We start from the raw sequence: 13449 nt of genomic DNA, 5'->3' as shown, positions 1-13449 counted from the left end.
TTATGTCTTGCTCCAGCTGTAACTTGTACAGATTAATCAGGATGATCACGAGGGACAGATTAATTAGGATGATCACGAGGGAAAGATTATTCAGGATGATCACGAGGGACAGATTAATTAGGATGATCACGAGGGACAGATTATTCAGGATGATCACGAGGGACAGATTATTCAGGATGATCACGAGGGACAGATTATTCAGGATGATCACGAGGGACAGATTAATTAGGATGATCACGAGGGACAGATTAATCATGATGATCACGAGGGACAGATTAATCATGATGATCACGAGGGACAGATTATTCAGGATGATCACGAGGGACAGATTAATTAGGATGATCACGAGGGACAGATTAATTAGGATGATCACGAGGGACAGATTATTCAGGATGATCACGAGGGACAGATTAATCTGGATGATCACGAGGGACAGATTAATCTGGATGATCACGAGGGACAGATTAATCAGGATGATCACGAGGGGCAGATTAATCAGGATGATCACGAGGGACAGATTAATCAGGATGATCACGAGGGGCAGATAAATCATGATGATCACGAGGGACAGATAAATCATGATGATCACGAGGGACAGATTAATCAGGATGATCACGAGGGATAGTTAACAGATCTCTCACCTCTCCCTCAGCTCAACACTGGACTCAACACTGGAGTCAACACTGGAGTCAACACTGTCACTTAGTGAATTACACTCATATTATCGCGTAGGCCTCTCTCGCTCTCTCTCTCTCTCTGCATATCCCTCTCTCCCTCTCTCTCTATCCCCCTCTCCCTCTCTCTCTGTCTCTCTCTCTCTCTCTCTCTCTCTCTATCCCCCTCTCTCCCTCTCTCTCTCCCTCTCGTTCTCCACCTCTCTCTCTCCCTCTATCTCTCTCTTCCTCTATCTCTCTCTCTGTCTCGCTGTCTCTCACATTCATTCATTCTTTCTGAACGTAGGGCTACATTACAATGGAACACAGATCATCTGGCCCAACGCTGAGTGGCCAATGTGTGATCTGTCTGGAGCCAGTGCTGAAGGACAGTATCAGTCCAGAGTAGCCTAGATGAAGTTAAGACTTCTTGTCCATTCAAACTACTCGTATTTATAAATCAACCAGTAAGTCACTACTGACCCCAAACGTTGGTGTCAATCAAGAGTGTATGTGTAAGGTGATTGGGTGGTTGGATTGGAGCGTTGAGTCAAGCACATCTTAGTTATTGTAGCTGATGATGAATAATGTCAACTATTTCCAGTCAATTAACTTTGTCTTCCTTAGCTGACAATAATTAGAGCCAGCCATGTCCACACTCTGCATGCATCCTATGATAATCAGCCACACACACACATGCACGCACGCACGCATGCACACACACACACTAAGTTTGACAATGTTTATAGGTGTGTGTGTGTGTGTGTGTGTGTGTGTGTGTGTGTGTGTGTGTGTGTGTGTGTGTGTGTGTGTGTGTGTGTGTGTGTGTGTGTGTGTGAATTAGGTTTGACAGTGAATCCTCTGTAAGCTGTGGCTTTAGTCTGCTCCTCAGGACACACACACACACACACACACACACACACACACACACACACACACACACACACACACACACACACACAATCCTCAATCCCCTGTCTTATCTCGTTAATCTTGTCTCGTACCACTTCTTTAGTCAGCCTGACCTAATATCACGGACTGACTGGTTCTGATACTAATATCACTGACTGGTTCTGATACTAATATCACTGACTGACTGGTTCTGATACTAATATCACTGACTGACTGGTTCTGATACTAATATCACTGACTGACTGGTTCTGATACTAATATCACTGACTGACTGGTTCTGATTCTAATATCACTGACTGACTGGTTCTGACACTAATATCACTGACTGACTGGTTCTGATACTAATATCACTGACTGACTGACTGGTTCTGATACTAATATCACTGACTGACTGACTGCTTCTGATACTAATATCACTGACTGACTGGTTCTGATACTAATATCACTGACTGACTGGTTCTGATACTAATATCACTGACTGACTGGTTCTGATACTAATATCATTGACTGACTGACTGGTTCTGATACTAATATCACTGACTGACTGGTTCTGATTCTAATATCACTGACTGACTGACTGGTTCTGATACTAATATTACTGACTGACTGGTTCTGATACTAATATCACTGACTGACTGACTGGTTCTGATACTAATATCACTGACTGACTGGTTCTGATTTGTCATAATACGGTGCAGAGCGTTGGATTTGGCTGCGGACAGGCAAGGAGACCCACAGCTCCACTAAAACCATTGACAACTGCATGCCGTTTTCAAGGGATTGTTAAATAAATGTAAACTTTTTGGTTGTAATATCGTCACTTCTTGATGACCATAGTCAAAGCAACAAATGTCAGATTGTTCCACACAAAACAGTTGTGCACATTTAGCTTTATCATCAGAGTTATACAGGAAGTAGCTGCATGCTTTCCATGGTCAGTAAACATCAACTGATCATGTATTTTCAGATACGTGAGGGTACCCTCAAGATATCTCTCAATATTGACCGCCATTCATTAGATATTTGAATGATATATAATTAAAGTGAAATATACACGACAGGTAGTGGTTTAGGTTCATTTACCATCCTTAGTAGGCTCTGCCTGTCAAACAACAGAAGGGTGCATTTGCCGATGTAACGTTACTGTTAGCTGATCATGTTTACTTTGTAAGCTACAGGTAGAAACTTTGTAAAGTTGGCTAAACATTGTGGTAAGTAGACATAGTGTACTGTTTTCTCCAACCAACGTAGGCCTACCTAGCGAAGTTAGCTAACATTATCCCCTTTTCAACATTGTTTTTAATAGGGTTTAATCACGATTGCTGTTGACAAACATGGTAGGCTACATTGATTGATGGACCGTGTCAAATTGGCAAGCTAACATTTATCAAATCAAATCAGGTAGCAGGCTACATTTAGATTTTAGTCATTTAGCAGATGCTCTTATCCAGAGTGACTTAGAGTAGTGAGTGCATACATTTTCATACTAGTAACAGTGACTAAGTTCAGGGCAGGGTACTGGGAGGAGGCCGGCTAGTGGTGACTATTTAGGTCTGATGGCCTTGAGGTAGAAGCACTTTTTCAGTCTCTCAGTCCCAGCTATGATGCACCTGTACTTACCTCGCCTTCTGGATGGTAGTGGAGTGAACAGGCCGTGGCATGGGTGGCTGAGGTCCTTGATGAGATTCTTGGCCTTCCTGTGACACCGGGGGCTGTAGATGTCCTGGAGGGCAGGTGATGAGTTGGGCAGACCGCACCACCCTCTGGAATGCTTTGCAGTTGCGGACGGTGCAGTTGCCGTACCAGGCGGTGATACAGCCTGACAGGATGCTCTCAATGGTGCATCTGTAAAAGTTTGTAATGGTCTTAGGGGTCAAGCCGAATTTCTTCAGCCTCCTGAGGTTGAAGAAGCGCTGTTGTGCCTTCTTCACCACTCTGTCAGTGTTGGTGGACCATTTCAGATTGTCAGTGATGTGTATGCCGAGGCATTATACGTTCCGTTTTCTAAATGGTAACATATCCTTTTCAACTAACAACTGAAAAGGTAATGCCACAATGGAGTGATTATTTGAAGACTCAAACCACTCATGCCTTAAGAAATGGAGGCGCCGACTGCTAGCCTCTAAAGGATCCGCCTCTTTTTAAAAATGTTCGCCTAAAATGACATACCCAAAACTAACTGCCTGTAGTTCAGGCCCTGAAGCAAGGATATGCATATTCTTGGTACCATTTGAAAGGAAACACTTTGAAGTTTGTGGAAATGTGAAAGGAATGTAGGAGAATATAACACAATAGATTTTGTAAAAGAGAATACAAAAAAAAACTGTTCTCTAGCATTGTTTAAGTACCATTAGCATTGAAAAGCAAGAGAAAGGCCATAATGTATTTTTCTAGCCCAGGTGCTATTTAGATTTTGGCCACTCGATGGCAGCAGTGTTTGTGCAAAGTGTTAGACTGATCCAATGAACCATTGCATTTCTGTTTGAAATCTTGTATCAAGACTACCCAAATTTGTAATTTTTTTTTATTAATAACTTTTCATATTCAAAATTGTGCACTCTCCTCTAACAATAGCATAGTATTATTTCACTCTAATAGCTACTGTAAATTGGACAGTGCAGTTAGATTTCAACTGATCTGTTTCACCTGTCTTTGTGATGCAATTAGGCAGGGCTGGGCTGTCGCCAGCGGAACAGCAACACTGGATCAGCACAAGGAGCTGTCTGTATTGCGGGACTTTTGGTCATTTTGTGTCCTCGTGCCCGGTAAAAGACTAGGCTTACCGGTATGAGTGAGTACTCTGGTGGGCCATATGGGGAACTTTTCTGCTTCCCTTACTCGCACCCCTTTTCATGTCATTCTGCTTTGGGGAAACCAGTCCAAATCTCTCCGGGTCCTCATTGACTCTGGGGCCGATGAGAGCTTTTTGGACGCAACACTAGCTTCCGAGCTGAACATCCCCACTCAGCCCCTCTCCATTCCCGTGGATGTTAGAGCGTTGGACGGGCGCTCTATCGGTCGGGTTACCCATAACACCACTCCCATCAACCTACAGGTATCAGGGAATCACAGCGAGACCATTCAGTTCCTGCTCATCAAGTCCCCCAGATCCCCCTGGTTTTGGGATTCTCCTGGCTCCAGCGACACAGCCCACTCATCAACAGGTATATGGGTGCCATCACAGGCTGGAGTCTGTTCTGCCACGCCCATTATCTGAAGTCAGCGCAACCTGCCCCGGGACGTCTTCCTGGGTCCTCGGAGGTGGTTCCGGATCTCTCCGCCATCCCAGCGGACTACCAGGATCTCCGGGAGGTGTTCATCAAGTCCTGGGCCACTTCCCTTCCACCGCACCGCCCCTATGACTGCGGGATTGACCTTCTCCCTAGCACCACGCCGCCCCGGGAGCGTCTGTAACTGCTGTCGGGACCTGAAACTAAGGCAATGCAGGGCTACATTGGGGACTCCATAGTTACAGGATTTATCCATCCCGATTTCTCTCCCGCTGGCGTGCATTGACTACCGGGGACTCAATGACATCCCTGTTAATAGGGGGCAGTATTTTCCCTTTTGGATGAAAAGCGTGCCCAGAGTAAATGGCCTAATACTCGGGCCCAGAGTCAAATATTTGCAAATTATTAGTAGATTTGGATAGAAAACACTCTAAAGTTTCCAAAACTGTTTGAATGATGTCTGTGAGTATAACAGAACTCATATGGCAGGCAAAAATCGGAGAAAAATACAACCAGGAAATGAAAATCTGGTGCCTGTAGTTTTTTCAAGTCCTTGCCTTTCTAACACACAGTGAGTTAGGGTTCATTTTGCACTTCCTAAGGCTTCCACTAGATGTCAACAGTCTTTAGAAAGTTGTTTGAGGAATACGCCGGCAACACCCTTCCCTGCTCTGCCATGGGCCTATCACTGTTTGAGTGTTCCCTGGGGTATCAGCCCCCGCTCTTTCCTGAGCAGGAAGAGGAGGTCGGCATACCTTCTGCCCAGATGTTTGTCCGCTGTTGTCGTCGTACCTGGAGGAGATCCCGGTCAACACTCCTCAAGACCACCTCCAGGTATCGACGACAAGTGGATCACCATTGGACCCCGGCTCCCTGGTATCATCTCGGGCAGAAGTTATGGCGATAAACCGGGGGGAGTGTTTGCAGGATTCCACCCGGAGGGGCAGATCCCGGGTGGAATCCTGCAAACTCTCCCCCCGGTTTATCGGCCCGTTCCCCATCTCCAAGATCATTAGCCCTTCTGCTGTTCGTCTTCTGTTTCCCCGTACCCTTCATATACATCCCACCTTTCATGGGTCCAGAGATAAACCGATGTCTCACAGCCCTTTGTCTCCCGAGTTCTCTCACACAAGCAAGCTGGCTATTTTAGATGCTGACCTGAAGGGGCTACTTACTAGCTAGCTTTTCTAGCTAACCTAGGAAGCTATGTAGATACCTATATAGCAAACAAAAGGGCTAATGTTGACCCACTGAATGAAATATCCTAGCTAAGCTAGCTACTTTGAAGATAGCCCAAGATGTACTCTTAACCTAATGTCACTCCTTAAAGGAAAATTCCACTCCAAAACTATATTTAGGTGTTTGTTCAATTAGTCCATTGTTGATATAGTCCCAAAATCTTTTACGTGTCAGCAATCAAATTTTCAAGATATACACTACCAATCCCGAAATTTGGAACACACCTACTCATTCAAGGGTTTTTCTTTATTTTTTAATCTGGTTACTACTCCTGCCCAGAAACTAGAATATGCATATAATTAGTAGATTTGGATAGAAAACACTCTAAAATTTCTAAAACTGTTTGAATGGTGTCTGTGAGTATAACAGAACTCATAAGGCAGGCCAAAACCTGAGAACATTCTATACAGGAAGTGCCCTGTCTGACCATTTCTTGTCCTTCTAGGGCATCTCTATCAAAAATACAGCATCTCTGCTGTAACTTGACATTTTCTAAGGCTTTCATTGGCTCTAGGAAGGCGCTGGAATGAGAGCTCTCCAGTCTCTGGGCGAAAAACAGCAGGGATTTTTGTGAGTGGTCTTTCTGGGAACAATGACACTGAGGCGCGCGTGCACGAGACGACTCCATTTTGTTCTTTCAGTGTTCAAACATATGACTATTTCACAGCATTTTAAAGATAAGACTCTCCTTTATCTAACCACACTGTCCGATTTCAAAAAGGCTTTACAACGAAAGCAAAACATTAGATTATGTCAGCAGAGTACCAAGCCAGAAATAATCAGACACCCATTTTTCAAGCTAGCATATAATGTCACAAAAACCTAGAAGACAGCTAAATGCAACACTAACCTTTGATGATCTTCATCAGATGACAACCCTAGGACATTATGTTATACAATACATGCATGTTTTGTTCAATCAAGTTCATATTTATATCAAAAACCAGCTTTTTACATTAGCATGTGACTAGCATGTGACTAGCATTCCCACCGAACACTGCCGGTGAATTTACTAAATTACTCACGATAAACGTTCACAAAAAGCACAACAATTATTTTAAGAATTATAGATACAGAACTCCTCTATGCACTCGATATGTCCGATTTTAAAATAGCTTTTCGGTGAAAGCACATTTTGCAATATTCTCAGTAGATAGCCCGGCATCACAGGGCTAGCTATTTAGACACCCAGCAAGTTTAGCACTCATCAAAGTCAGATTTACTATAAGAAAAAGGTTATTACCTTTTGTTGTCTTCGTCAGAATGCACACCCAGGACTGCTACTTCAATAACAAATGTTGGTTTGGTCCAAAATAATCCATCGTTATATCCGAATAGCGGCGTTTTGTTCGTGCGTTCCAGACACTATCCGCCTATAGGGAGGAGGTCAGAGACCTGGCTGGGTGGTGCCAGAATAACAACCTATCCCTCAACGTAATCAAGACTAAGGATATGATTGTGGACTACAGGAAAAGGAGCACCGAGCACGCCCCCATTCTCATCAACGGGGCTGTAGTGGAGCAGGTTGAGAGCTTCAAGTTCCTAGGTGTCCACATCAACAACAAACTAGAATGGTTCAAACACACCAAGACAGTCATGAAGAGGGCACGACAAAGCCTATTCCCCCTCAGGAAACTAAAAAGATTTGGCATGGGTCCTGAGATCCTCAAAAGGTTCTACAGCTGCAAAATCGAGAGCATTCTGACCGGTTGCATCACTGCCTGGTACGGCAATTGCTCGGCCTCCGACCGCAAGGCACACAGAGGGTAGTGCGTACGGCCCAGTACATCACTGGGGCAAAGCTGCCTGCCATCCAGGACCTCTACACCAGGCGGTGTCATTGGAAGGCCCTAAAAATTGTCAAAGACCCCAGCCACCCCAATCATAGGCTGTTCTCTCTACTACCGCACGGCAAGCGGTACCGGAGTGCCAAGTCTAGGACAAAAAGGCTTCTCAACAGTTTTTACTCCCAAGCCATAAGACTTCTGAACAGGTAACCAAATGGTTACCCAGCCTATTTGTATTGTGTGCCCCCAACCCCTTTTTTACGCTGCTGCTACTCTCTGTTTATCATGTATGCATAGTCACTTTAACTATACATTCATGCACATGCTACCTCAATTGCCCCGACCAACCAGTGCTCCCGCACATTGGCTAACCAGGCTATCTGCATTGTGTCCCACCACCCGCCAACCCCTCTTTTTACGCTACTGCTACTCTCTGTTCATCATATATGCATAGTCACTTTAACCATATCTACATGTACATACTACCTCAATAAGCCTGACTAACCGGTGTCTGTATATAGCCTTGCTACTGTTATTTTCAAATGTCTTTTTACTGTTGTTTTATTTCTTTACTTACCTACACACACACACCTTTTTTTCGCACTATTGGTTAGAGCCTGTAAGTAAGCATTTCACTGTAAGGTCTACTACACCTGTTGTATTCGGCGCACGTGACAAATAAACTTTGATTTGATTTGATTAGACTGATCCTGAACTTTAAGACTCTACCATTTTCAATCTGCTTGTTGATGAAGGTCGTTCTGAGCTAGGCACTGCCCAGATGTCTTTGTATGACACGGACCACTTCACGCCCAGTTGTTTGGAAGTTGACGTGTTTTGTAGATTAAAAACCCAAGTCTTCTCTCTTGAACAAGCACACTGTCTACTCTATGGGGGTATGCTCTTCTACGAGCATCTTTCAGAATATTGCAGCTAGAAATGTAGTACATAGAATAACTTATACGATGCCACCCTATTGATTAATAGATGGTTTGTCCACGTTGTACATTCTCTTTTCAATCTGCATTCTGCATGTTGTTTCACTTAACATGCCCCAACTTTCTTTCATTCTCCTGGGAAGCTTTTAGTCAGTTGTCTTCTTTCAATGAGCTGGAAAAAAGTAATTTGATATACTGAAAACAATTAATTTGTACTCTGTAAATATTTGTGTACTTGTTCTGCTGAACCATACTATCAGATAGTAATCAGTCTTACATACAAGATGGTTCTAAAGGGGCCTCATCTCTTTCATGATTATCATACACTAAATATCTGCTCAGAGCACATGGCATACAGCAACCTTTAACCTGTCTGGGCTAGGGGGCAGTATTTTCACGGCCGGATGAAAAACGTACCCAATTTAAACAGGTTACTACTCTGGCCCAGAAACTAGAATATGCATATTATTAGTAGATTTGGATAGAAAACTCTGAAGTTTCTAAAACTGTTTGAATGGTGTCTGTGAGTATAACAGAACTCATATGGCAGGCAGAAACCTGAGAAAAAGTCAACCAGGAAGTGGAGGATCTGAGAATTGTAGTTCTTCTTTCTAGTCCCTTTCGAAACTGCAGTATCTGTGGGGTTACGTTGCACTTCGTAAGGCTTCCATTGGCTGTCAACAGCCTTCAGACAGTGGTTTGAGCATTCTCCTGTCACTGGGCAGATAATAGCAGTTACTGAGTGGACTGCCTGGCAACAAAGGGATTGGATATGCTCGATCCCGTGAGCACGCCGTTCCTTCTTTTTCTCCTTCAATGAAAACGCTATTGTCCGGTTGGAATATTATCGCATTTTTACGTTAAAAATACCATAAATATTGATTTTAAACAGCGTTTGACATGCTTCTAAGTACGGTAATGGAACATTTTGACTTTTCGTCTCTGGTACTGCGCTCGCGCGTTATGCCTTTGGATAGGGCTCTGAATGCACGAACAAAATGGAGGTATTTGAACATAAATATGGATTATTTCGAACAAAAACAACATTTCTTGTGGAAATAGCAGTCCTGGGAGTGCATTCTGATGAAGATCAGCAAAGGTAATACAATATTTCTAATACTAATTCTGAGTTTAGGTGGCCCCGAATTTGGCGGGTGTCTGTATAGCTTGCTGTGATGGCTGAGCTATGTACTCAGAATATTGAAAAATGTGCTTTCTCTGTAAAGCTATTTTAAAATCTGACACAGCGGTTGCATCCAGGAGTAGTCTATCTACAATTCTTTAAATAATTGTTATATATTTTGTCAACGTTTATGATGAGTATTTTTGTAAATTGATGTGCACATTCACTGGACGTTTTGGTGGGAATACATTTTCTGAAAATCACGCTGTTTTTGGATATAAATATGAACTTTATCCTCTATGGGCTAGGTGGGACGCTTCCTATTACTTCAATTTCTCAAACATATGACTATTTTACAGCCATTTAAAGACAAGACTCTCGTTAATCTAACCACACTGTCCGATTTCAAAAAGGCTTTACAACGAAAGCAAAACATTAGATTATGTCAGCAGAGTACCAAGCCAGAAATAATCAGACACCCATTTTTCAAGCCAGCATATAATGTCACCAAAACCCAGAAGACAGCTAAATGCAGCACTCACCTTTGATGATCTTCATCAGATGACAACCCTAGGACATTATGTTATACAATACATGCATGTTTTGTTCAATCAAGTTCATATTTATATCAAAAAACAGCTTTTTACATTAGCATGTGACGTTCAGAACTAGCATACCCCCCGCAAACTTCCGGGGAATTCGCTAACATTTTACTAAATTACTCACGATAAACGTTCACAAAAAGCATAACAATTATTTTAAGAATTATAGATACAGACCTCCTCTATACACTCGATATGTCCGATTTTAAAATAGCTTTTTGGTGAAAGCACATTTTGCAATATTCTAAGTACATAGCCCAGGCATCACGGGCTCGCTATTTAGACACCCGGCAAGTTTAGCACTCACCATAATCATATTTACTATTATAAAAGTTTGATTACCTTTTGTTGTCTTCGTCAGAATGCACACCCAGGACTGCTACTTCAATAACAAATGTTGGTTTGGTCCAAAATAATCCATCGTTATATCCGAATAGCGGCGTTTTGTTCGTGCGTTCCAGACACTATCCGAAATAGTAAAGAAGTGTCGCGCGCATGGCGCAATTCGTGACAATAAAATTCTAAATATTCCATTACCGTACTTCGAAGCATGTGAACCGCTGTTTAAAATAAATTTTTACGACATTTTTCTCGTAGAAAAGCGATAATATTCCGACAGGGAATCTCCTTTTCGGCAAACAGAGGAAAAAAATCCCAAAGGCGGGGCGGTCGGGGTCACGCGCATAAGCCCAGTGTCCCTTGATCGGCCACTTGAGAAAGGCGATAATGTGTTTCAGCCTGGGGCTGGAATGACGACATTCTGTTTTTTCCCGGGCTCTGAGCGCCTATGGACGACGTGGGAAGTGTCACGTTAGAGCAGAGATCCTTAGTAAATGATAGAGATGGAAAAGAAGTTCAAGAAATGGTCAGACAGGCCACTTCCTGTAAAGGAATCTCTCAGGTTTTGACCTGCCATTTGAGTTCTGTTATACTCACAGACACCATTCAAACAGTTTTAGAAAATGTAGGGTGTTTTCTATCCATATGTAATAAGTATATGCATATTCTAGTTACTGGGTAGGAGTGGTAACCAGATTAAATCGGGTATGTTTTTTATCCAGCCGTGTCAATACTGCCCCCTAGCCCTAACAGGTTATCGAACAAAACATACATGTATTGTGTAACATAATGTCCTAGGAGTGTCATCTGATGAAGATCGTCAAAGGTTAGTGCTTCATTTAGCTGTGTTTTGGGTTTTATTGACACATGTCCTTGCTTGGAAAATGGCTGTGTGATTATTTTTGTCTATGTGCTCTCCTAACATAATCTAATTGTAACGCTTGTCGTCTGTAGAAGAAGGGGACCAAAGTGCAGCGTGGTGAGTGTTCATATTAACGATTTAATAATAAGAAACACTTCAAACAAAACAAGAAAATGAACGACAGCCAACAGTTCTGTCAGGTCACAAAATGTACAAAACAGAAAATAACTATCCACAAACCCCAAAGGAAAACAGGCTGCCTAAGTATGACTCCCAATCAGCAACAACGATGTACAGCTGTCCCTGATTGAGAGCCATACCAGGCCAAAACAAAGAAATACAAACCATAGAAAAAGGACATAGAATGCCCACCCAAATCACACCCTGACCAAACCTAAATAGAGACATAAAAAAGGCTCTCTCAGGTCAGGGCATGGCACTAATGTTTTGCTTTAGCTGTAAAGCCTTTTTGAAATCGGACAATGTGGTTACATCAAGGAGAAGTGTATCTTTAAAATGGTGTAAAATAGTTGTATGTTTGAGAAAGTTGAATTATGACATTTTGACATTTTGTGGCTCAGTTGGTAGAGCATGGTGTTTGCAACGCCAGTATGGTGTGTGCAACGCCAGGGTTGTGGGTTCGATTCCCACGGGGGGCGATTACAAAAAAAAATGCGTGAAATGAAAATGAAATGTATATATTCACTACTGTAAGTCGCTCTGGATAAGAGCGTCTGCTAATTTACAAATATGTAAAAATATTGTTTTTGAATTTGCCGCCCTGATATTTCACTGGCTGTGTCCCGCAGGTGGGACGCTAGCGTCCCACGTAGCCCATAGAAGTTAAATAAAATACCGCTTGGGACCAGATGATGACATTTAGAAGCATGGCGATGTCCCATGCTACACTAAAAACAACTGAATGTACACTACTCACCATACATACGGACACCCCTCACCCCTAATTGAACATCCAGGCTGTATCACATCCGGCCGTGATTGAGAGTCCCATAGGGAAGCGCACAATTGCCCAAGCGTCGTCTGGGTTTGGCCGGGGTAGGTCGTCATTGTAAAGTCTTAACTGACTTGCCTAGTTAAAGGCACACACCTGTCTATATAAGGTTCCACAGTTGACAGTGCATGTCAGGGAAAAAACCAAGCCATGAGGTCGAAGGAATTGTCCATAGAGCTCCGAGACAGGATTGTGTCGAGACACAGATCTGGGAAAGGGTACCAAAACATGCAGCATTGAAGGTCCCCAAGAACACAGTGCCCTTCATCATTCTTAAATGGAAGAAGTTTGGAACCACCAAGACTCTTCCTAGAGCTGGCCGCCCAGCCAAACTGAGCAATCGGGGGAGAAGGGCCTTGGTCAGGGTGGTGACTAAGAACCTGATGGTCACTCTGACAGAGCTCCAGAGTTCATCTGTGGAGATGGGATAACCTTCTGGAAGGACAACCATCTCTGCAGCACTTCACCAATCAGGCCTTTATGGTAGAGTGGCCAGACGGAAGACCACTCCTCAGTAAAAGGCACGACAGCCCGCTTGGAGTTTGCCAAAAGGCACCTAAAGACTCTCAGACCATGAGAAACAAGATTCTCTGATCTGATGAAACCAAGATTTAACACTTTGTCCTGAATGCCAAGCATCACGTCTTGAGGAAACCTGGCACCATCCCTATGGTGAAGCATGGTGGTGGCAGCATCATTCTGTGTGTATGTTTTTCAAATGCAGGGACTGGGAGACTAGTCAGGATCGAGGG

Source organism: Salmo salar, chromosome ssa01, assembly GCF_905237065.1.
Source record: "Salmo salar chromosome ssa01, Ssal_v3.1, whole genome shotgun sequence".
Classification (NCBI taxonomy): Eukaryota; Metazoa; Chordata; class Actinopteri; order Salmoniformes; family Salmonidae; genus Salmo; species Salmo salar.
The sequence above is the reverse complement of the archived record's forward strand: the minus strand, read 5'-3'. Positions refer to the sequence as shown.